The sequence below is a fragment of the Maniola jurtina genome, chromosome 20, assembly GCF_905333055.1.
Source record: "Maniola jurtina chromosome 20, ilManJurt1.1, whole genome shotgun sequence".
Lineage (NCBI taxonomy): Eukaryota > Metazoa > Arthropoda > Insecta > Lepidoptera > Nymphalidae > Maniola > Maniola jurtina.
Genome location: NC_060048.1, coordinates 9,841,909 through 9,863,932, shown reverse-complemented (window position 1 = coordinate 9,863,932; position 22,024 = coordinate 9,841,909). Strand labels below are relative to the sequence as shown.

The following is a 22,024-nucleotide window of genomic DNA, read 5'->3' as shown; positions in this document are numbered from 1 at the left end:
GGACCTCCCACTAATAAGACCACAGCGCTTACCTTACTTGGAAATCAGTTCAGTAGTTCCAGAGATTACTTTTCACAAACAAACTTACAAACTTTAGCTCTTTATAATATAAGTAGAGAACTATTGTAATAATCTGATGAATTATATTTGATCTTAACATATGAGGTTCAGTAAATAAAACGAATAACCGAAAACATTTTCGCTAACAGATTTTATACATAATACAAATTCAAATTCAAAATATTTTTATTCAATTAGACTTTTACAAGTACTTTTGAATCGTCAAGAGCTCGAAACTGGTTCGGAAAGCCTTTCCTACCGAGAAGAACCAGCAAGAAACTCGGCGGTTGCTCTTAAACTCAGTACTGTACTACTATGTGGTATTTGAAGTGGAAGAAATTCTAAAGCTTTGCTGGAACTTCTTGTTTTCCTAGTGAGATGAAAAATAGTAATTTCCCGAAATATAGGACTCTCGACATCATCATTAAAACGAGCTAGGTATCTATTTCAGTGGTATTCATGTCTATTGAAAGTTCGTTTTCAGTTCATTGTTAACGTACCTACTCGTAGTCTCACTACGATAGATATACTTTTTTAGGGTTCCGTAACTCAAAAGAACCCTTATATTATGATAAAAATAAAATCTGTTAAAATGTTGAAAAAATCTGTTACGTTATTTTTTTAATTTTTTGTATCATAACTTAAATTAAATTAATTAATTAAAAATCCATTTTCGTTCTGCCAACAGACTATGCGAATAGTATATGTATAAAATTATGTAAATACATATTACATAATATATATGTTTGAGCTTGAAAGGGTCATTTAGGATTATTATTAGAGACAGAATCCTTAGAAGGAACTAATGTATGTACCCAACTATGTATTAGATAAGTGGCCTTTGTAATAAAGTGCATGATATCTTATGACTAGACTAAGATTACTTAATAACTAACTATAACCATGATTAACTATAGCCTAAACGATACATGTATTATGTTACCTTTCAAACCTGATTTTAGAATAAACTAGTTTTGCCTAGGTTAAACTAGTTCATCATGTTATTTTGATATCTGCGTTACGCTAGACACGGCAGCTCACTTCGCTCATCATCTTCCCTTTCCCTCCACTCAAGGCCTCGTAGATTTGATTCATTCAAGAGTTTTACCTTCGCGCTTTAAAAAACATTAACTGTAATGGTAAGCCGAAGGCAGAATATATGTACCTAATACATACTGTGTGGATTTCCTACCTAATTTCCTTATTAACCCTCGATTGTGGGAAGTAGTTTCGTTCTTTTGCTTATATTTTAGAAAATGAACTGGTTGGCATGGGCAAAACTACTTTAACCTAATATCAGTTTTGGCCGGTAACATATTTTTATATTATGTTATTTCTAAAATTATGTGCATTATATTAAGAGCTTAGAAAATTATGTAAGGTACGGTATTATATAAAATAGGTATAAGGTTTTGTATCAAAGCTTTTTTGTAATGAATATTTTTATTTCCTTATATATTCTATTTATGTGCTTACAGTTAGTTTTATTCAAATGAATCACAGTGTAGTATGTACCTAATACGGAAGATTAAATACACATGCAATATTTTTTTTTAATTTTATTATGTATATTGTTAGTGTTCCTTAATAAATAAAATAAATAAATAAGTTTAAACAAACGAGTTTTCCTTTGTATTCCTCAAAAGCAATAATTTGTTTCTTTCTAGCTGTTTCGTTTTTAGGGTTCCGTACCTCAAAAGAAAAAATGGAACCCTTATAGGATCGTCTGTCTGTCGGTCTGTCTGTCTGTCTGTCTGTCAAGAAACCTATAGGGTACTTCCCGTTAACCTAGAATTATGAAATTTGGTAGGTAGGTAGGTCTTATAGCATAAGTACAGGAATAAATCTGAAACCCGCGTGGTTACATCATTAAAAAAAAATTAAAATGTGTTTCAATTTTTAAAATAAGATAATACCAAGTGGGATATCATATGAAAGGGCTTTACCTGTACATCCTAAAACAGGTTTTATTTATTTTTATGTATAATAGGTTTTGATTTATCGTCCAAAATGTTGGAAAAAAATACCCGAGTACGGAACCCTCAGTGCGCGAGTCTGACTCGCACTTGGCCGGTTTTTCAGAGCTAGCCTCCCTAAACCAAAACTAATTGGAGAAATTATAAATTCCCGCATACACTACGGAGGCACGGAGGCAGGAAAACGAGGACAAAGCGAATACACCAGATCCGGCAAACTAAAACACACCTGCCCGAAGAATTCAATTTACGAGTACCTACTATAACGCAAAGACTCTAATGATTGTACGAACTAACAAGAAACCTTGGAATACTTTAACCCGTAGATAAGTGTGCCTTCCCTCTTTTGAGCAAAGCATACCTGATACCTCCCTCTTACTTCACTTGGAATAATATAATTGTATATTCAGTCAGTTTCTTTTGTATAGAAATGTATCTTTTATGAATCGGGTAAGGGCCACTGGAAGTATTCATTATTATGTTCATTTTAGGGTTCCATTCCTCACAAGAAACCCTCATAGAGTCACTTTTTTGTCTGTCTGTCAAGAAATACATAGAGTAGGTACTTCCCGTTGATTTAGTATCTTGATACTAGCTGATGCCCGCGACTTCGTTCGCGTGAATGTAGTTTTTAAAAATCCCGTGGGAACTTTTTGATTTTTTGGGATAAAAAGTAGCCTATGTGCTAATCCAAAGTATAATCTATCTCCATTCTAAGTTTCAGCCCAATCCGTCCAGTAGTTTTAGCGTGAAGGAGTAACAAACATACACACACACACATACAAACTTTCGCCTTTATAATATTAGTGTGATTTGGCAGGTATTCGTAGTCTTATGGCACAAGTGAAGGAAAAAATCCGGAAATCGTGAATTTGTGGAGAAATAACAAAAAAAAAATTTTTTTTGTTCTACGATGGTTCAAAATTCTTTGTATGTGAGTCCATCTCGCACTTAACCGTTTACATTTATTTAAGGTAGAGTAGGATTCCGCACTTTAATAATTTAGCTGTAGACCCCAGAAGCTTCTCTGATTATAATTTTTTACAGTGGAAGCAATGCAAGAGCCTAGCTGTGCTCAACGGTCTATACTTCCTGTTACGTTTTATATTTTACCTATAATATATTTATATTTTACAGACAATATTTGGCTAATTTTAAAGTTATAATCGTAGCAGGATCGCCTATTCTTATTAAAATATTAACGCTAAAACGGTGGCACAAAAGATTTCCTGACTTGTTTAGTTCCAAAACTATTTAATAACTATTCAGCGTCTAGTTTCGAAGAACGTACTTTATATTCATAACGATTCTACAGAACTGGCCCATTTAACGCCTCGAGCATACGTTCTTTCCCTTTTCTTATTCTCAAACTTATTTCACGAGCTTTCTTAGCTAAGCTCATAATATATTCCCAAGGCTTCTAGTCTGTAGCTGTCTAAGAAATAGATATTTTTAGTTTGAATATACCTTGAGAAATCTTTACAAGACTGTTTTGTTACTATGAGACATACTAATATTATAAATGTGAAAATATGTATCTGTTTGTCTGTCTGTTACCTTTCAAGGCTCATCCACGTAACCGATTTTGATGAAATTTTGTACAGGTGAGCTTCTATTCCGAAGACGGTAACTTTTTATTTCAAATTAAAGAGTTTCCACACAATTAAGAACCTAAGTAACCACAATTAAGGGCGTTCCTCCGCCTCATACCCCGATTGCCATCTCGACCTGGCGCGTGCTATAGTTCTAACTTAAGAGGGGCCTCTCCGTCACTCGCTCCATACAAACGTAGTTCCAATTTCATTTGAATATTATGCAACCAAAGTCCATGAACTTTTGCAGACATATTCTAGAAACTAATATCTATGCCTGTAGTTTTCCAGATTTCTGTTAAAATATTCGGTTTCAAAGTTACGCGGTCTTAAAAATTCACACACATCTTTGAGCCCCAATAATTTTAAAACTACATATTTTTAGAAAAATCTAAAACACCACAGGCACAGATATTAGTTTCTAGAATATGTCTGCACAATTTCATGGACTTTGGTTGCTTAGTATTCAAATGAAATTGGACTACGATTGTATGGAGTAAGTGACGGAGAGAGCCCTGTTAATAGAAATGTTCAGTATAGGCAGGTATTACGACGGGTTTCAATATTCAATAGGTATTACGCCGGTTTTCAATACTCAATCTATCTGCAATCTGTTGATAAGTTACTTAGCACGTCACGTTGGTATTTGGCAAAAAGTTCATACAATTTTTGACAAAATAACAATGTTTTTGCTACCTACATGATTTTGTTGTAGCGTCAAATGCTGTAGACGGGTGCGTATGTATGAAGCAAATGAGCCTTTGTCATGGTAGCCTATTATCTATATATACTTACATATAATAAAATTGTAGAAAAGTGATGTCTGTACAATGGAAATATGTAAAAAAAAGTAGCAGGGGTTGTTATTATATCGATGCCGAACCCGAAATTGTAATTAATTTTTTTTTGTCTGTTTGTCTGTGTGTTTGTGCACGCTAATATCAGAAACGGCTTATTCGATTTAGATACGGTTTTCACTAATATATTGTAGTAAGCTTCACTTAACATTTAGTGTTTATTTCATGTCAATCGGTTCATAAATAAAAAAGTTATGTCAATTTAAAGAATCACGGCGAACATTTTTAACGTACATGCTGCCCGAAAAGTCACTATTCCACGCGAACGAAGTCGCGGGCACAGCTAGTAAGCAATAATATCACGAAATGTGCTAAAATAGCCTATTACTATAACACATTTCATTAATTCAACGAAACCCGGAAACTCTCATCGATAATATGGTTGAATCGTGAAAAAGATAAAAAGAAATAGTTTTTCATTTTCCTATTAGATGTTTCCAATCGTTTGATCAACTAATGTGCTCACGCTCAGTTAAAGCCGGCTGAGAGTAACTTATTCGAGAGCTGTTAAGAATTTTAGTGGAGATGCTTGATAAAAGCGTAGAGAACGTAATAGAGGTTCAAAGGCTCACTTCGCAAAGATATTGATACTTTTGTTACAACGCAATAAAGTGCTATCCAGCTCGCATAGAACTGTGGCCCAAAATTTAATAAACGACTCTCTTTCTTACGCTTAAACTCTTATATCTCTCTCTCATAAGAGATAAGTGCCACCAAGTGCCATCAAATTAGGAAACCAGCTTACACCTGCTGTGGTCTCTCAGAACTACAATATCAGGCTATTTATAATTTTTGTGATATGATTTTTCCTACACTTCAAGGGAAATTTCTAAATAATTTTGAAATATATATCAAAAATTGCGGAATCGGCAGGATCGAAAGTGCATCTCCTGGGGTATCGCAGGTGGTCTGTGGGTATCGCGCTCGGAGTGCCTTTGTCCCACGGTCACGGTTTATTTGCTGCCAAGTGCAGAAAATTGAGATATATATTTTTCATTCATTTGAATAAACTGTAAAAAAACGTGATTAAAAATTATTCAAGATGCCGAATAAACAAATTCCTCAAAAATCGGAATTGCCGCTTCTTCAGGGGCTGCAGATGTTCATGGGCGACGGAAATCACTGACTCAACTGTTTCTTTACTTGCTATTTAAAAAAAAATTGGTAAGTGAGACCTCTATCGTCCAACGCTTATATTACAATCCAAATCAGATTGATCAGCTTCGAGCTGCACACGTTTGGTAATTAATACGCATTCCGTTTCTTGTTTAGTCATAATTTTTCAACCCGTGTCAAGCATCGTCACAAAACTGACTCCTAGCTCTTGGTATAAATTTAGCGCAGCCAGTCAGCGGTTTTACCATCCATCAAAGCCGATTCTTTCACGTTATAAACCACGCTCACTCGCGCTGGTTTATCGGAAATCTGTTTTTAAAGCCAAATAAAAACTTGTCTACTCCGGCCGGATGGGAATAGCCATTTCGATGCGATGCTTTTGCTTTTATATATTTTTTTAGATTCAGATTTTATTTTGGACTATACAATTGGCGTCAATTTCTTTTCAACGAAGTAAAACATACAACAAATGTACAACAAACATACAATAAATGTATATAAATACATTATTAAAATGTACAATAGATCGTGAATTGGCATGGCATGCTGACGAGTAAATTAGTTCTGTGTATAAATACTCGTAGCCTAGGATTTAGGATTAACTGCTTGGCATGTTGCAGTATCGATTGAGATGAACACATTCGCAGTCTGAGGCAATTCCACTCGAATGGATTAGTAATCAATTGGAAGGAGGAATTAGACAGCGCTTTGAGCTTTCTAGTGAGGTATCTTGAAATTTTACTACGGAGGTAGATTCTGATTTTGGATTTAATAACAAGCTAGTCTGCCTACTTTTTCCTGTTTTTGTTGTAAGTGACTCCATTTAAAAACACTGATCGTCCACTAGCTGCTTAAACTTAACACCTATGACAAAACTAAAGATTGAAAATGTTCTTTATTTTTGTTTTGGTGATTTAAATCTATACTAATAAATAAAATTGGAGTGTCTGTCTGTAATTTCGAAATAACTACCTCATATTAGGCTCATAGGGTTATTTGAACGATACCTTAACTGAATCACACGTTTTTAAAATTTTTGTCTGTCTGTCTGTCTGTCTGTTTGAAAAGGCTAATCTTTGGAACGGCTGAACCGAATTTGACGGGATTTTCACAGACAAGTAGAGGATTGACCAGGGCGTAACATAGGCTACTTTTTTAACCGACTTTCAAAAAGGGAGTTGTGTTTTTCTACCTATGTACACCGAAATCTCTGAGATTTCTGAACCGATTTGCGTAATTTTTTTTCAATCGATAGAGGAACTTTGCGACATTGTTTCATAAAAAATTTGGAGTCCAACTCCTCAATCCTGATGCTGCAGGGGATCTGACCAATCTGCGGGCATCAGCTAGTTTTAACTAATAGTTTAAAGTCTTTGCAATAAGTCTAGTCTGTCTTTAAGGCTTTACCTCTAGAAGATTACTCGTGATGGAAAATATTGATAATGCAGTTTTAGCTGATAATGTTCTGAGCACTCGGTTGAGATCTAAAGAGCACACTTTTTCTTACATCTGTCTCGTTTTAACTGAAACTAAAGTCTGAGCAAATCAAGGGTGCAACGCGAACCGGCAAAGCCAAGGCGCGGAGTTTTCTTGATACAACTACAAACTAAGTTTTATTTACTGGTGCGATAATTCCAGGCGCGCCCAAGATCGGCGTGCGTCATCCGTGTTTTTAACCCCCGACCCAAAAAGAGGGGTGTTATAAGTTTGACGTGTGTATCTGTGTATCTGTGTGTCTGTGTATCTGTGTATCTGTGTATCTGTCTGTGGCATCGTAGCGCCTAAACGAATGAACCGATTTTAATTTAGTTTTTTTTTGTTTGAAAGGTGGCTTGATCGAGAGTGTTCTTAGCTATAATCTAAAAAAATTGGTTCAGCCGTTTAAGAGTTATCAGCTCTTTTCTAGTTTTCTTATAGAAAAGAAGGTTAAATAACCGTTAGGTTCATAATATTATGTCAATAGACAAATGTCAAGCTGTCAAGATGGACGTTGCCTAAATACATAATTATTTATTTGAAAATGATGTTTTGGAAAACTCAGATACTTTGGATCGTCGGGGGTGTTATAAATTTTTAATTTACACTTGTTGTTTTCAGTAAGTAACCCAACAGTATGTCAAAGCTATGAAGCTGAGTTTAGGTAGGACGTAGTTATCAAAAATACTCGCCTTCACTCCGTCTGTGTGTTCAGACCTTTACAACGAACTGTAAATTGCTAACCACAGAGGTAATTAAAATATGGCAGCAGTCTTGCATTAGTTTTAAGTTTACGCATCATCTTACAAATCTAACAATTCTGACCATCAAAAGGAGTAGGTACCTACTTTGAATAAATGATTTTGAGTTTGAGTTTGAAGCGGAGAGCATCCAAATCTAAATATGTTCTGTGGTAACTGGTAAGAACAGCAAACTGGAATGAAGTTAGTTTTTCGCAATCAGCTTTTCACCGCTGCGCCAGATCCAGGAGAGTTTCGAAAGGTCTCAGTCCAACATTTCTGAATCACTAGAGCGTGGAACGGAACGTATTCCTGCCATGTATAACTTGAGACAACTTCAAGGGAAGAGTTAATAAGCGCCTTCTAGACACGCACGCTCTAACCTCGTCACTGCTTTCCAAGCATGACTACCATCAAACGCAAGGTATAAAAAGATGCAGTCAAAGGCCGTAAGTCGTTTAGCGCCTTAATTGCGTGGCACGGTTTTTTTTTTAAATTTATAGACTAGCGCTTGGCAGCAATCAGACCTGTGCAAGTGATGCAGCCTAAGATGGAGCGCGCTTGCCTAGGGCCTACTCACTCTTGACTTGAAGATACCCATACTAAAAGTGAAAGGGAAAATTGATGCTGGAAGGGCGTTCCTATGTCATATGCACATGCGTTCGGTTATGGCGTGTTTATAGAAAAAGGTCATAAGTGCGACAGGTTTTTGATGCAATAGTTTCGCGTAATTGTTGAATTTAGAGACCGACCGTACCTTACCTTCAAGTGGTACATTTTCATACCCTTTGTTATACAGGTATGGATACGGTACAAGAGTTGCTACTCGCTGCCTCACAAAGCCCTCGATGCTTAGCCTCGAATGGAGTTCGAGGAGGCTCCAAGTCCATTGTTCGTGGCCTCTTTGTGGCCAATAATAATAGATTTTTCAAATTAAAATTTGGCCATGAAAGCCATATAGTACGAGTACTAACTTGAAATAATCCATATCCATACTAATAATATAATTTAAGCGAAAGTGGCTGTCTGTCTGCTACCTTTTCTCGACCGATTTTGACAATATTTGGTATAGTGATACGAGTAATATTATTTGCATCGGACATAAACTAAGTACCTACTTATTATCCCGGCAAATCAAAATTTTCCCACTGCATAAGTGTGCTTGTTTACTGGTTTGTCCCACGTTGAGCAACAGATTGATCTGATTTTTTACATATATTTCGGATATACATAGTTAAAGACCTGTAAAGTGAAATATAAGCTACTTTACATAGTTCGTACAGGAATTTCGAAATTCTAAATCCACGCGGACGAAGCCGCGGGCATAATGTACCATATTTTTTGGCAGTCGGTATTCAGATAGGTACTCAATGTTACAAGGCTCTATCGGATGCTCAATTATTTTCAATAATAATTTGTCAGCACAACTTGTTCACTCTGCTGGAAAATGAATTAATTTGAATGGAATAAAATGATCTACTCTGTGGGCTTCAAAAACTAAATCCAATTCACAGGAAAGGCCTCGAGAGCCAGTTCATATCAGGCACTTAATTAAATATAAACTTTGATTTGAATGAAATGCAAATAAAGGCCGATTCACACCAATTGCGTACACGTGACACGTGCGTAGTGACGCGCGTAAACCCCTAACAAACCGGGTTACGCATACGTCCACGCTTTACGCAAGCGGTGTGCCATGTTTCATACAATTCCGTACAATATTACAACGCAATGGTACTCGCTACGTCTACGATGGATTTGATATATGAAAGCTCAGAATTCCTCATGAAGAGATGAAGAGAGCTATGTTCGGAACTCTACATGATCAGATCAGAAGCCAGGGTATTCATTTACATATGAATTTATTTTCTTGCAGGTCATACCTAATAAAAAATAAGCATTGATTTATTACAACTAGGATAACCAGTGCTATTATGCCTCTTTGAGCTGCACACCACTGCCTGAACGTACTAGAAATTCTCAGAATCTCTTTTATCTAACAACTATGTGTAGGTGCATAGCTCGAGAAGGCTAGTGATATTTACATAGAGTTTAGAGGACCATTTCAATAGAATTTATTTTCAGAAATTCCAAACCACGGCGACGCGGTTTTGTGAATTACTTTAATATTTGTCGAGTGCAGACATTACAGTCAATTTACTGTGTTCCGTGAAATACGATCATGGAGGGTTCCCTACCCGTAGAGTGCCAACGGGACCCTAAAAAGTGGTTTTTACTTATTTTTTATATTAGTTTAATTAATCGTTTGACAAAGAATTTCTCAACACTATAGTCATATTCCTTTAGCCATGTTTTGACATATCTTCTTTGTCTTTATTTGTATAACAATGTAGTTATTTGTCTACCAAATAGCTGGCCTGGTTTCAGTTACAGTATTATTTTGGAAACTGCGATTAGCCCATCAGAGTAAATGATTGATCAGCAACAAGCTAATTGATTGATATGATAATTGTTTGTCTGTCTACATACAGAGAGGAATATTGAGTTAGCATGAAATTCTAGCTGGGAATTTTTAATATTGGCTAATGCTCGCGAGTCGCGACTTATTCCGGGTTTTTATAAATCCTGTGGGAACTCTTGATTTTTCGTGATGTAAAATACACAGTTACAATGAACACGCGCGTATTCGTGTTCTATTTATGATAATATATGGAACAATACAAAGCAAAAAGCAACGTACGACGATGATAGCAGGAGCGCGGCTCCAATGCGAGTTTCGTTGATACAAGAGCTACATTTCCTTGTCTTACAAATCGTACACGAGTACGCGCGCTTTCAGTGTGGTAGTATGCAGTTACCGTCGCACTTTTGTATTTTTGACCTTTGCTGTACGTACAATACGAAACCTGGATGGCACGGCACCCGGTCGAATATTTTCCAAACAAAGAACATACCTTCAATATGTCATTTACCAGCCCCCGAGGTTCCAATGATTTTAAAACCGGGAATGAAAAAACTTTTTGTAAAATATCTGTGGACCTCTTTCGAACTTTTTCAATTCAGGCATTCCGGATGTGTATTTTTTGCGCAGAGAACGAGGTTTTAAATAATACATTTTTATTAATTACCTTTTACTGGTATAATATTGTACATTGTTAATTATTTTATTATATTCTAGCTTGTGTGTGTCACAAATTCACGGTTATCGGATTTTTTCCTTTACTTGTGCTATAAGACCTACCTACCTACCAAATTTCATGATTCTACGTCAACGGGAAGTACTTACCCCATAGGTTTTCTTGACAGACACGACAGACGGGCAGACGGACAGACAAACAGACTAACATACAGACAGACAACAAAGCGATTCTACAAGGGTTCCGTTTTTCCTTTTGAGGTACGGAACCCTAAAAAATACCCGAGCACGGAACCCTCGGTGCGCGGTGACTCGCACTTGGCCGTTTTTTTATTTACGAGTGCCTACTAACTCCTCGCACTTATACAAAATGTCCTATCCTGGAAAGTAAAGTACCTAGTTCACGTAATGAACGTCATTTCGACGCAGCTCACGATCCCAGCAAGTGAGGGAAGGCTTTCGAAACGACAATGTTCCCAGTTATGATTGCAGTAAAGGATACTTACTATTTCATACGTGTGACGTGTCACATTACGCCTCGATTCACATAGACTCAATCTGAAACAAGATGAGTCGTTTAATAACCTTGTATCTAATGTAAGTATCTTGCGACACCCGAGTACGGAACCCTCGGTGCGCGAGTCTGACTCGCACTTGGTCGGTTTTTTTAAAGAAATTGAATCTTTTGTCAGGATTTATTCGGTAAATTCAAGGTTTAACCTCAGTTTACACCTCACACTTCTTGAATAATAATAATGTATTCTGGTGTTCTTTCGAAGTGACGCAGGACTGCTGCTGCAACTAGTTTCTTCAAATTCAAAATATTTTTATTCAATTAGACTTTTACAAGTACTTTTGAATCGTCAAAAGCAATCTACCCGCGCCATAGTTGGGCATCAATCAATTAAAAATTCAATCAACTCGTTAGTTGATTAAAAAATTAATTGCATTAATTTAATTGCAATTGATATTAGTTGCGATTAATGTTTGATTGTACTTTGCAATTAATTTATTTAGATTAACCTATATTAATCGCAAAATTAGATTAAATCAATCACAATTAACTTTTTAGTTTACTTGTAAAAAAAGCATGAATCTTCGATTGTATAATATGCTTTTTTATGAGCATACTTTTAATACTTGTAGGTACATATCTGAATAAGATAAAATAAAAAATAGATTTTTTAAACTTGTTTAAAAGCAAGTCTAAAATTGGCTGTAGAATTTATTAGTTACTATCAGATGTTGTTGAAAAACAAGTGTGCTGAGTCTCTCATGGAATTAAGCGTTGTTACTTGTTACGTCAAGGCAAGAAGCCAAGCCCCCAAGGCAAGTAGTAAACGGACTCAATCATCATTAAAAAAAGCAAATTAAAGGTATAACACAGTTCTTCTCAAACTTAGTATTAGATCCAACGTATACCTACGGAGTGGAGTGGAGTCGAGGCGCAGCATTGACAACATCGTAAACTCAGCTTGAATTTCTTTAATTTAGAAATTAGTGTGATGCCCATAGAACACAAACACGCGTATATATTACTCTCGTAGTCCACTTTACCCTTTTTTAGGGTTCCGTACCTCAAAATGAAGAAAGAAAAACGGAACCCTTATAGGATCACTTTGTTGTCTGTCTGTCTATCTGTCTGTCTGTCGCTTCGTACAAGTTTAGGAATTTCGATTATATAAGGGTGCAAACGTTTACGATGTTTACAACGACTCCGCAGGTATGCGTTGCGCTTTTCACTATCACCAACACGAGGCAATAAAATCTTACGAGTTCGTCGAAGTCTCTGTGACTATAAAGTTAATAGACGTCTCAGTCTCAACAGTTACCCTAGTTCCGTAGCGTACAAACTGAACTTTAAACAAAGGTCGACGCGAAATTATACCCTGTTTAAGAGGGGTCTCTCCGTCACTCGCTTCATACAAACGTAGTTCCAATTTCATTTGAATATTAAGCAACCAAAGTCCATGAAATTTTGCAGACATATTCTAGAAACTAATATCTATGTCTGTGGTTTTCCAGATTTCTGTTAAAATATTCGGTTTCAAAGTTACGCGGTCTTAAAAATTTACATACAAATCTTTGAGCCCCTGTAATTTTAAAACTACACATTTTTTGAAAAATTTAAAACACCGCAGACACAGATATTAGTTTCTAGCAAAGACTTACAAGACCAACAGTGACAGATTAACGGTGTTACAAAAAATGAAACGTAAATGTGTGCGTGAAATAGAGTTGTCCTGACTTTAGCATTTGTATTATCGATAGTCTTACTGGCGAAATCATAGGACACTAATGAGTTAGTTTAACGAAGTGAAGTAAAAAGCATCTTATAATCTTAAAAAATCAAATACATTTCAAATACACAAATAACTTAACAAAGCTAAAGCTAGGTAACAGATTATTATTTATTAATGAAATGACTTAAATATTTTATATAAATAATTTATTAATGAATTCTGAGATACTTATAGTTATTTTAACCCCTTATAACATTTTTTATTGATATTTCGATAGAAAACTATTAAAAGACGTTTTAAAAAAATCTTTTTTGAGAAATAGAGCAATTTTTGGGATTTTCATATAAATTACCGGAATTTGTTGGTTTTCCACCTTTATTTTTTTAAAGGGTGCAAGTAAATTTAATTTGATTAATTACAATAACACTCTGATATAATGTCTAAGTGACAAGTTAATAAAAATAAATAGTATATATGGCGCTCAATTCATAGCTAATGACCTCCCCGATAAGCACTTAAATACAGTAATGTACGGGTTACCCTTAACCCTGTATATGAAATCTAAGTCACGCTAAATAAAATAAAAATTAGTGAAAATATTTATTTCGTTCTTTTCTTTTATTGGAAAGTACCTAGTGTTTTATATTGTATTTTACATACATCACATGAAACCTATCACATCAAACCTACCGGTAGACACGATTATCGACTATCGATACTTGTGACGTCATTACTTTGTCAATCCCTATCGTAAACAAACGTTTTTAAATTTTACACAAAATATCCAAAAATTCTTCATTTAGCAATGTAATTTGATGATAAGTCTTAAGGGAAACCTATCATCTAAGCTTCCAATAGCTATTTTGCCTAATTTTCAAACAACAAATGATGAAATAATGATTATAAACAATTAGTATAAATAATCAGTAATTACCTGTGAAACGTGTATTTACGCGGATTATAACGTCTTGTAACGTCACATTCGCTCACTGAACAAGACACCATGGTGGCAAGACATAGATTTTACGTTTTAATCGTAAAATTATTTAGTAAATGCAAAAAATCACCTCGACTTGGAACAGGCTGAACTCTTACGGCCCGTTTTTCACGTAAACAATGACTTATTGGCATCTTGTTTCGCTATCTCGCTTTCGTTTGCGGCAGTGGGTCTAATCTGACTACCTCTCGCTCCAACGCTTTGTCAGTCTTTGAGCGAAGCGAAAATTGTATGTCTATGGTTTCTAGAATATGTCTGCAAAATTTCATGGATTTTGGTTGCTTAATATTCAAATGAAATTGAAATTGGAAGCGAGTGACGGAGAGAGCCCTGTTAATAGATAAATAAATACAATAGTATATAATATGTTACCGGCATTTTATATACCGTCACGGCGGATGCAAAATCCGCTATGTATTTTTTTAGGATTTTCATTTCTGACGTCATTTTTTTTGGTTTTAAAGGGTGTGTGTATTTTTGATCACCTCTCCTGTAAAATTTTGTATTTTGTATAGAAAAACTTTTTTCACTGATATGTTTACGGAAAATCTTGCACAGAAACCTCTACAATAGTAAAGAAACATATATACGGTACATTATGTCTCTGTAACTGTGGTAGAGATTGCAAGATGTATGTAAGGTATGAATGCAAGATTTTCAGTAAGCAAGAAACCCTAAGTCCAGTACCCTTACCCCAAATCCAGTTTAGCTGCCCACAAAAAGGGTTTGGTGGCACAACAAAGCTCAGTTCCTAAGCAAAAAACATCTTATTTAATTATCCCGCTTAAGAAGTACCTGAAGTACGTATAAGGTTGGTGCATAGTCTTAAGATCATAATATAATTTATGAAGATACTAGCCGATGCCTGCGACTTCGCCCGCGTGGATTTAGGTTTTTGAAATCCGTGGGAACTCTTTGATTTTCCGGGATAAATCTATCTCCATTCCAAATTTCAGGCAAATCCGTCTAGTAGTTTTTGCGTGAAGGAGTAACAAACATACACACACACTCATAAACTTTCACCCTTTATAATATAAGTGTGAAGTGTGATATTAGTGTGATGATTGATATATTTATTTTATCGATACTGGTATGACGTGTATCTACAATGCATCGTGGCAAATGACACTTAGCTGCAACGTTGTTCTTGCGATACAACGTCGCGTCGCACCGCAAGCCGCAAGTACCTATTGTGGAAGGGCCCAAACGGCCTCGTCCACAAACTCAAAATCGCTCACCCAGCTATGGAGAGGGCTATGTTAGGAGTTTCCCTGAGGGATAAGATCCGAAATGGGGAGAATCGCAGGAGAACTAAGGTCACTGTCATATTTTGCCTATTTTACTAGTATTTAATTGGCAGACAGACAATGGTGTTTAATCGACAGACAGACAATGGTGTTCATCGAATTGTACACAAATACAAAACTGAAATGATACTAACATGTTGAGCTGACAGTCCGTGAGGGCAAGACCTTCGTTATTTTATAAAAGCGGAAAGTTTTTATGCGTGCCCCTAACATAGGGAGGAACGACCAGCGACTATGAAGTTTATTCATAACCTTTATTCACCTCATTCTGCCCTACATTGAATAAATTCAATAATACTGTACGATAAGTACTTTGATAAGTATTGCACCGCCTCAATAGGACAAGTGGAGACGAGCTCGTTCAGTAGGTAGTAATAGGTACCTACGGAGAGAAAGCTTTGCATTTCTATACAACTGATTGAAATGGAGGATTTATAATAGGTAGGTCTCCTTTGCTACTCAGTAGGAAACGAGTTTATTAAATTAATTATTATATTCCATTGATGTCTAGATAATTTTAATATCTCTCCCTAAGGGTTTTTTAAAAACCTTACATAATTAAATTGATGTCTAGATAATTTTAATATATCTCTCTCCCTAAGGGTTTTGCAAAAACCTAACACAAGTATTTTATTAATAGCAGTGAATCAGTGATATGAATGTGCGTTCTAAGCAGTTAAGAACGAAAACATCGTGAGGAAACTTGCATGCCTGAGAGTTCTCCATAATGTTTTCAAAGGTGTGTAAAGTATGCTAGTACCAATTCGCATTTGGTCAGTGTGGTGGACTATGATCTAAGCTCTTCTCTTTCTGAGAGAGCCCCGTCCTTAATAGTGGGCTGCCGACTTGACTTGATGAATATGATGATGAATATACCATCCTACTTGGAAGTCATTTCACCCCCAAATAATTTTTAAGAATATATTTTACATTGCGTTGTGAACAAGCCTTTATCTGCAATAGACAAAGACTTATGCTGATCCTCAGAATGAAGACGCAAAAAATGTTTTACGGGAACCGGGAAGGGCCCAGTATCTTACAGACATAGGTCTTTTGTACCTAGGGATTTCCATAAGCGATTCGTTTGATGTCATATGTCCACTTAGTGGGGGTCTGACATCGCTGCTCTTTCCAGTGCGAGGTGGCCATTCTAGAATTTTGAATAACATTTCCGAATATAGTTCAGTCTGTCATAACTCATAACATAAGTCATAAGTCTGCGATCATTTGAATACCCTGTGACATTTATTCAAGTAAGAAAATTAAAATAATATGACCACATTCAGAATCTTCCCTTTGTATTTAGAGCACGTGGCCACTTAAGGAGGAACGCAATCGTTAACAGGTTTATGGTCTTTAAAAATGTCGTTAAAACTGTTTCATTCATTATCTTTCGCAGTATCATTAAATTCCACATACAATTTCTATGGTTTGCGACTAAGGTTAAATGACTTTCTTATTTTGGTAGTATAATAATTCGTTTTCTTATCACACAATCGAATTGTGGTCCCAGTGGACTTTATTCTGATACAAGTTAACCCTTGACTGCATTCTCACCTGATGGTAAGCGATGATGCAGTCTAAGATGGAAGCGGGCTAACTTAGAAGGGGTATAGCAGTTTCATTAAACCCATACGCCTGATCGGTTTATATACGCGGCATCTTAGAACTTAGGGGGTTATTGTATGGCAATGGTGCCAACATAACGTCAGGGGACAAGTTAGGGTCTGGTAGAGATATTTTGACGCGAAGTGACGCCGCTGTAATGCGGCCTTGTAAATCTACTTCGTCATCCGTCATTTTATTTATGCAAACGTCATAAACCCACTTATTGCAATCGGCGCTTAATATCCGGCGCTCTGATCGCAAATATGGCTGCTCAAATATAATAAAATATGCCATCTTCACCCTCTCCCAATTTGATTGTCGGGAACGGGTGCTTTTTGGGTTATAAATTGCTATTTAGTGTTTGGGTAAGAGGTGAGTTAAGATGGCGGTCTCCTGTTCGAGGCGGGTTCGATCCTAGGCAGGCATCTCTAACGAACGGACGGACGGACAGCGGGTGATAATAGGGTTCCGTTGGCACACTTCGGCACACGGAAACCTAAAAACGGACTATAGGTTATAACATTTGTCGAATTTCGATAAGTAAATGTAAATTCAAACCTGAAATCAGTACAAACTAATAGGTAATTATTCTATCCCTCTCAACCTCATACATTAGAAGTTTCAATCCAGATATTAGTTAATTAATCGGGTAAACTTTCGCGCGACTTGCTTTCCTTCCTGTTTGTAATAAGGTACGTATCTACCAAAAGTCCGTTTAGATTACAGCTTAATTAATTTAAAATCTGATGAATGACTCAACTAATGATGGAGATCACAAATATAGACATACAATTACGCTAGATAAGGTGTGCCATACAAAATGAAGTTATTTTTAGGGTTCCGTACCTCAAAAGGAAAAACGGAATCCTTATAGGACCAATTTGTTGTCTGTCTGTCTGTGTGTCCATGTGTCTTGTCTGTCAAGAAAACCTATAGAGTACCTACTTCCCGTTGGCCTAGAATCCTGAAATTTGGCAGTTAGGTAGGTCTTATAGCGCAAGTAAAGGAAAAAATTCGAAAACCACGAATTCATGGTTTTCGGATTTATTCCTTTACTTGTGCCTAGGTAAATGGGAAGTACCCTATAGGTAGGTTCTTGACAGACGACGGACGGACGCAAGGATGGACAGACGGACAGGATACTGGTTTTTATCAGTATCCACGCGGACCAAGTCGTGGGCGGGGTTTGCCATCGTTTATGCAAATTGAAAATTATGTTCCTTTTGTAGTCGCTTTGATAATAATTTATCTCAAGAGTAATTTAACATACTTAAGTTACATTTGGGTCTTATTTGAATAATCATGACGCAGAACGTTTAGTATTTAATGGAGGCCCGACGAACCTGCCTACGAAGTGCTTCAAATATTCTCGAATCTAACCAAGTGTTTAAACTACTTCATAAGTTTGGTTTAAGTTGATCGCACATAGCTGCTAGACCTTTGGGAAGCGCAAGATCCGCATTTTTTAATACAATGCTAAATACTAGACAGAAAGAAAGAAAACCATCGGTGTACTATAATACTTGATAACTTGCATCAATAAGTATGAAAATAACAAAAGCAAGTAACATAATCGCTTCATGTTTTTTTTTTTGTTTTTAGGGTTCCGTAGGTACAAGGGAACCCTTATATGGGTTCGAGCAATTATTTGTTGAAAATCGTCCACTATACCGTCTACTATAATTAGGATGGATTAGACAGGCTTCATTGATGGATCGCTGAAAACTGAGAATAGGAACTTATTATTTACGAACGTAAAAGTATCTCGACAGAGTTTTTTGTACTCGTAGATTGAAGGTAGGATAATAGTTTGAAATTCCTAAATAGATTTTAAAAATCTGTTTTTGTACTTTTTCACAGACACACGAGCCAAGCAAAATTTCAGCAGTCTAGCTGCAATTTTTTATTTAGACATTATCGGCTGAATATACAAACATATTTTATCGCAGCAAGTAGCTACCTACCTATTGCAATTTTTTTTTTCAACTTACCCATACAACAAGCCAAAAAACAGCGTTTGGGTACCACAGACAACCAGAAATTTGGGACTTTATTAGCTTGAACGACCTTAGAGTTTGAAACGATACGTTTCAAATACTTACTTGTAGCTATAGTAATTTTAGCTCAAAATATAATGTTTATGTATATTTAACTTAACTTGACCTGTTTTCAATAATTTTCGTACTTGAAATACTGTTAAAGTTTTTGAGGACCTGATATGTCCGTGGCATTTCCACTTCATATAAGTTCAATAAAATGAAACAGTGCGAAGTGCCTAGTGTGATCAAGTTAACAATGAAAATTCAGTCAAGGTCAAAAGCTGCCGTACTATTCTATGCTATTCTAGATTCTAGAACAACTACTCCAGAAAATGTGACTTTCATTTTATTAATATGCAAGAGATGTTTGCAAAATCCATTAAATAAAATACTGACAATGATAATATTATTTCACAAGTGATGGATTTTTTTACGTTTCTGTAAAAGCCTGTAAATAAAAGATTTTAAAAAAAGAGTAGGAGTCATTTCAATATTCAAGCGAATTCGTAGACGTGATCTTTGAGTGAATAATATCTAATCATGACTGACTTTAGACTTATGAGTTTATGATTCTCTATACATTCACGCCAGAATAACATAGTGCGACATTCTGGCATGCCACAGAGCTGCGTGGTACATTTTAAGGCCGATTCACACCAATTCAAGAGTGAATAGGCAACTTCTAGGCAAGCGCACTCATCACTTGCTAGCAGGTCTGAGTGCAGCCAAGCGCTAGTCTATATAATTAAAAAAAAAATGCGTATGCAGCATGAACACGTTAAGCGTGCGTAGTGACGCGCGTGAACCCGTATACGTAACTGCACGCATTACGTCTACGTGAACGTTCACGCCACGCAAGCGGTATGCCATGTTTCATACAGTTCCATACATTATAACGCAATGGTCTACGCTTACGCAGCCTGTGTGAACGAGCTATTAAATGTAGCAAGAATCATCGGCAGATTGTGTTATCGTAAAATTTTAATTCTACAACTCGATATTGTCGCATATTGCTGCTGGGACGTAAAACTGCTAGTTATATTTATATTCACAGAAAATAACTGTCGATATTTTGATCAACTTCGGTACTCAAAAGCTCCATAATTACTAACTGTTTCATTATATCCGGATTTGAGAAGCCGGAAGAATGCCAGTAAAATTACGTATTTTAATTAAAAACAAAAAACAATGCATTTCTACCTATTTTGTTACGAAAGTATTAATATTCAATACATTTTCGCAGCGCCAAAATTTCTTATCGGACGAACCAAACATTTGGCTATTTATTATTATAATGCATTCAATGTTTGTGGAGACATAATATTCTGATCCGTTTTGCAATGCCGTTTGACCACATGCCACAGGGGACTAAAGATTAATATACAGAACCATATACATTGTCCACATTTGTCTGTGAACTCGCTGGCGTAGATTTCAGTGCGTTGTGATCATTTACTGAGAACATAATATCACAAAAGTCTGAAAGTGTATAACACATTCACATTTTTAGTATATAAGGTGGGCTCTTACCTTTATCCCACCCACATATATACCTGCAAAAAGTTATACTGAAAATGGCAGGACATGGTTGATTATAATATTGTTTTTAAACACTTAAAACATATTTCGCGGTTTAATTTCTATTATATCGCAGAAACAAATGTCCAGCGACGAATCTCATTAGCACATGTCAGACGAGAATTAACTTTGATGCAAATTCCACCAGTTTCGTTCGGAGCCAACCACAATTTTTAGTCACCCTTTTAGATTCTACTGAAAATTGCATGACAACTTTATTAAATTTGAAAACAGACAAATATTTGTGTCATGAAATTAGTGAATTTGTGTCGCATGATATTAAAATTTTGGTTTCATGAAAATATCACAACATTGAGCGTTAAAAAAATACGTGTACCTATGCTAAAAACTACGGAGAAATTAGGGTATTTGCATGTCGGCAAAAAAGTAAATGTAAACCACAAGATACAAAGGGTTACAATCAGAACGCTAGCAAAATCTTAGCGTTATTATTATACTACCTTAACACAATCCAACGCCAATAACCATTTGCCTTATCTTGTAGTATTAGTGATTAAGTATTTTTCAAACCCGCATTGTATAGCGTGTAAAACTCGGGCCAACGCTCCACCTACGACGCAGCATTGACTTCGAGGAACCTATTTTCGGAACGTTCGTTGACCTCTAGCGTTAGTCAGATGTTTTATTTGCAATATATTGTGAACTTTTAAAAATACAGACTTTTTATGATATCATATCAGTAAAATCATCAGTACTATACCTGTCTTCATTTTTGCTAGCGTTCGGATTACAACCTGTAAGGTGCGTTGGGGTAAGTTCGGACGGTTTTTCGTTGTATTCGGAAGATGTTGGCCAAATTTATTTTACACGAAAGTTACAATAGTTATCACAATGAATTATAGTGAAAATTGATTGTTAATAAATAAGCTACAGATAGAATGTTTTTCATCTAGTTATAAATGAAACAACTACTGTTTACTGGGTGTTTAAAATATGAATAAAATTTTAAAGCCTTGGGAAAAATCGGACATTCATGGGTAAAGATCGGACTACCTTCTAAAATCGCCATTGTGGCTTAGAACACAGGGTTCATAGAAAGAGAATATCCGTTCTTATACGTCCTACAAGATTATCTTTGGATTTTTTTATATTCTAATAAAGTCACCTGGAACAGTACTTTTGTTTTTTTTTTGTTTCGGACGTCCGATCTTACCCCATTAGACCAAATCTCAAATTACAGTGACTCTCAAACTTTCGTGTTCCTGATCCTGATAAACTTTTTGCAGTCAAATTTAAAAAAAAAAAAGGTTGGATAGGTTATACTTTTATGTGTTGGATATATAAATAAAACCTTACAATTTATTGCTGATCAAAATT

The 22,024-nt window shown here is 35.9% G+C and overlaps 1 protein-coding gene across 2 annotated transcripts in view; it reads right to left on the bottom strand.

Annotated features, from left to right (window-relative positions):
* The window catches only part of LOC123875648 (probable beta-hexosaminidase fdl), an 86,750-nt gene that overhangs the window by 43,149 nt on the left and 21,577 nt on the right, over positions 1-22,024 (bottom strand). The window contains exon 2 of one of the 2 annotated variants that reach the window (XM_045921599.1): positions 11,421-11,472. The exons of the other annotated variant lie outside the window; for it this stretch is intronic. The gene's annotated coding sequence lies outside the window, so the exon portion shown is untranslated. The remainder of the gene's footprint in view (positions 1-11,420; positions 11,473-22,024) is intronic. 2 annotated transcript variants of the gene reach the window in all.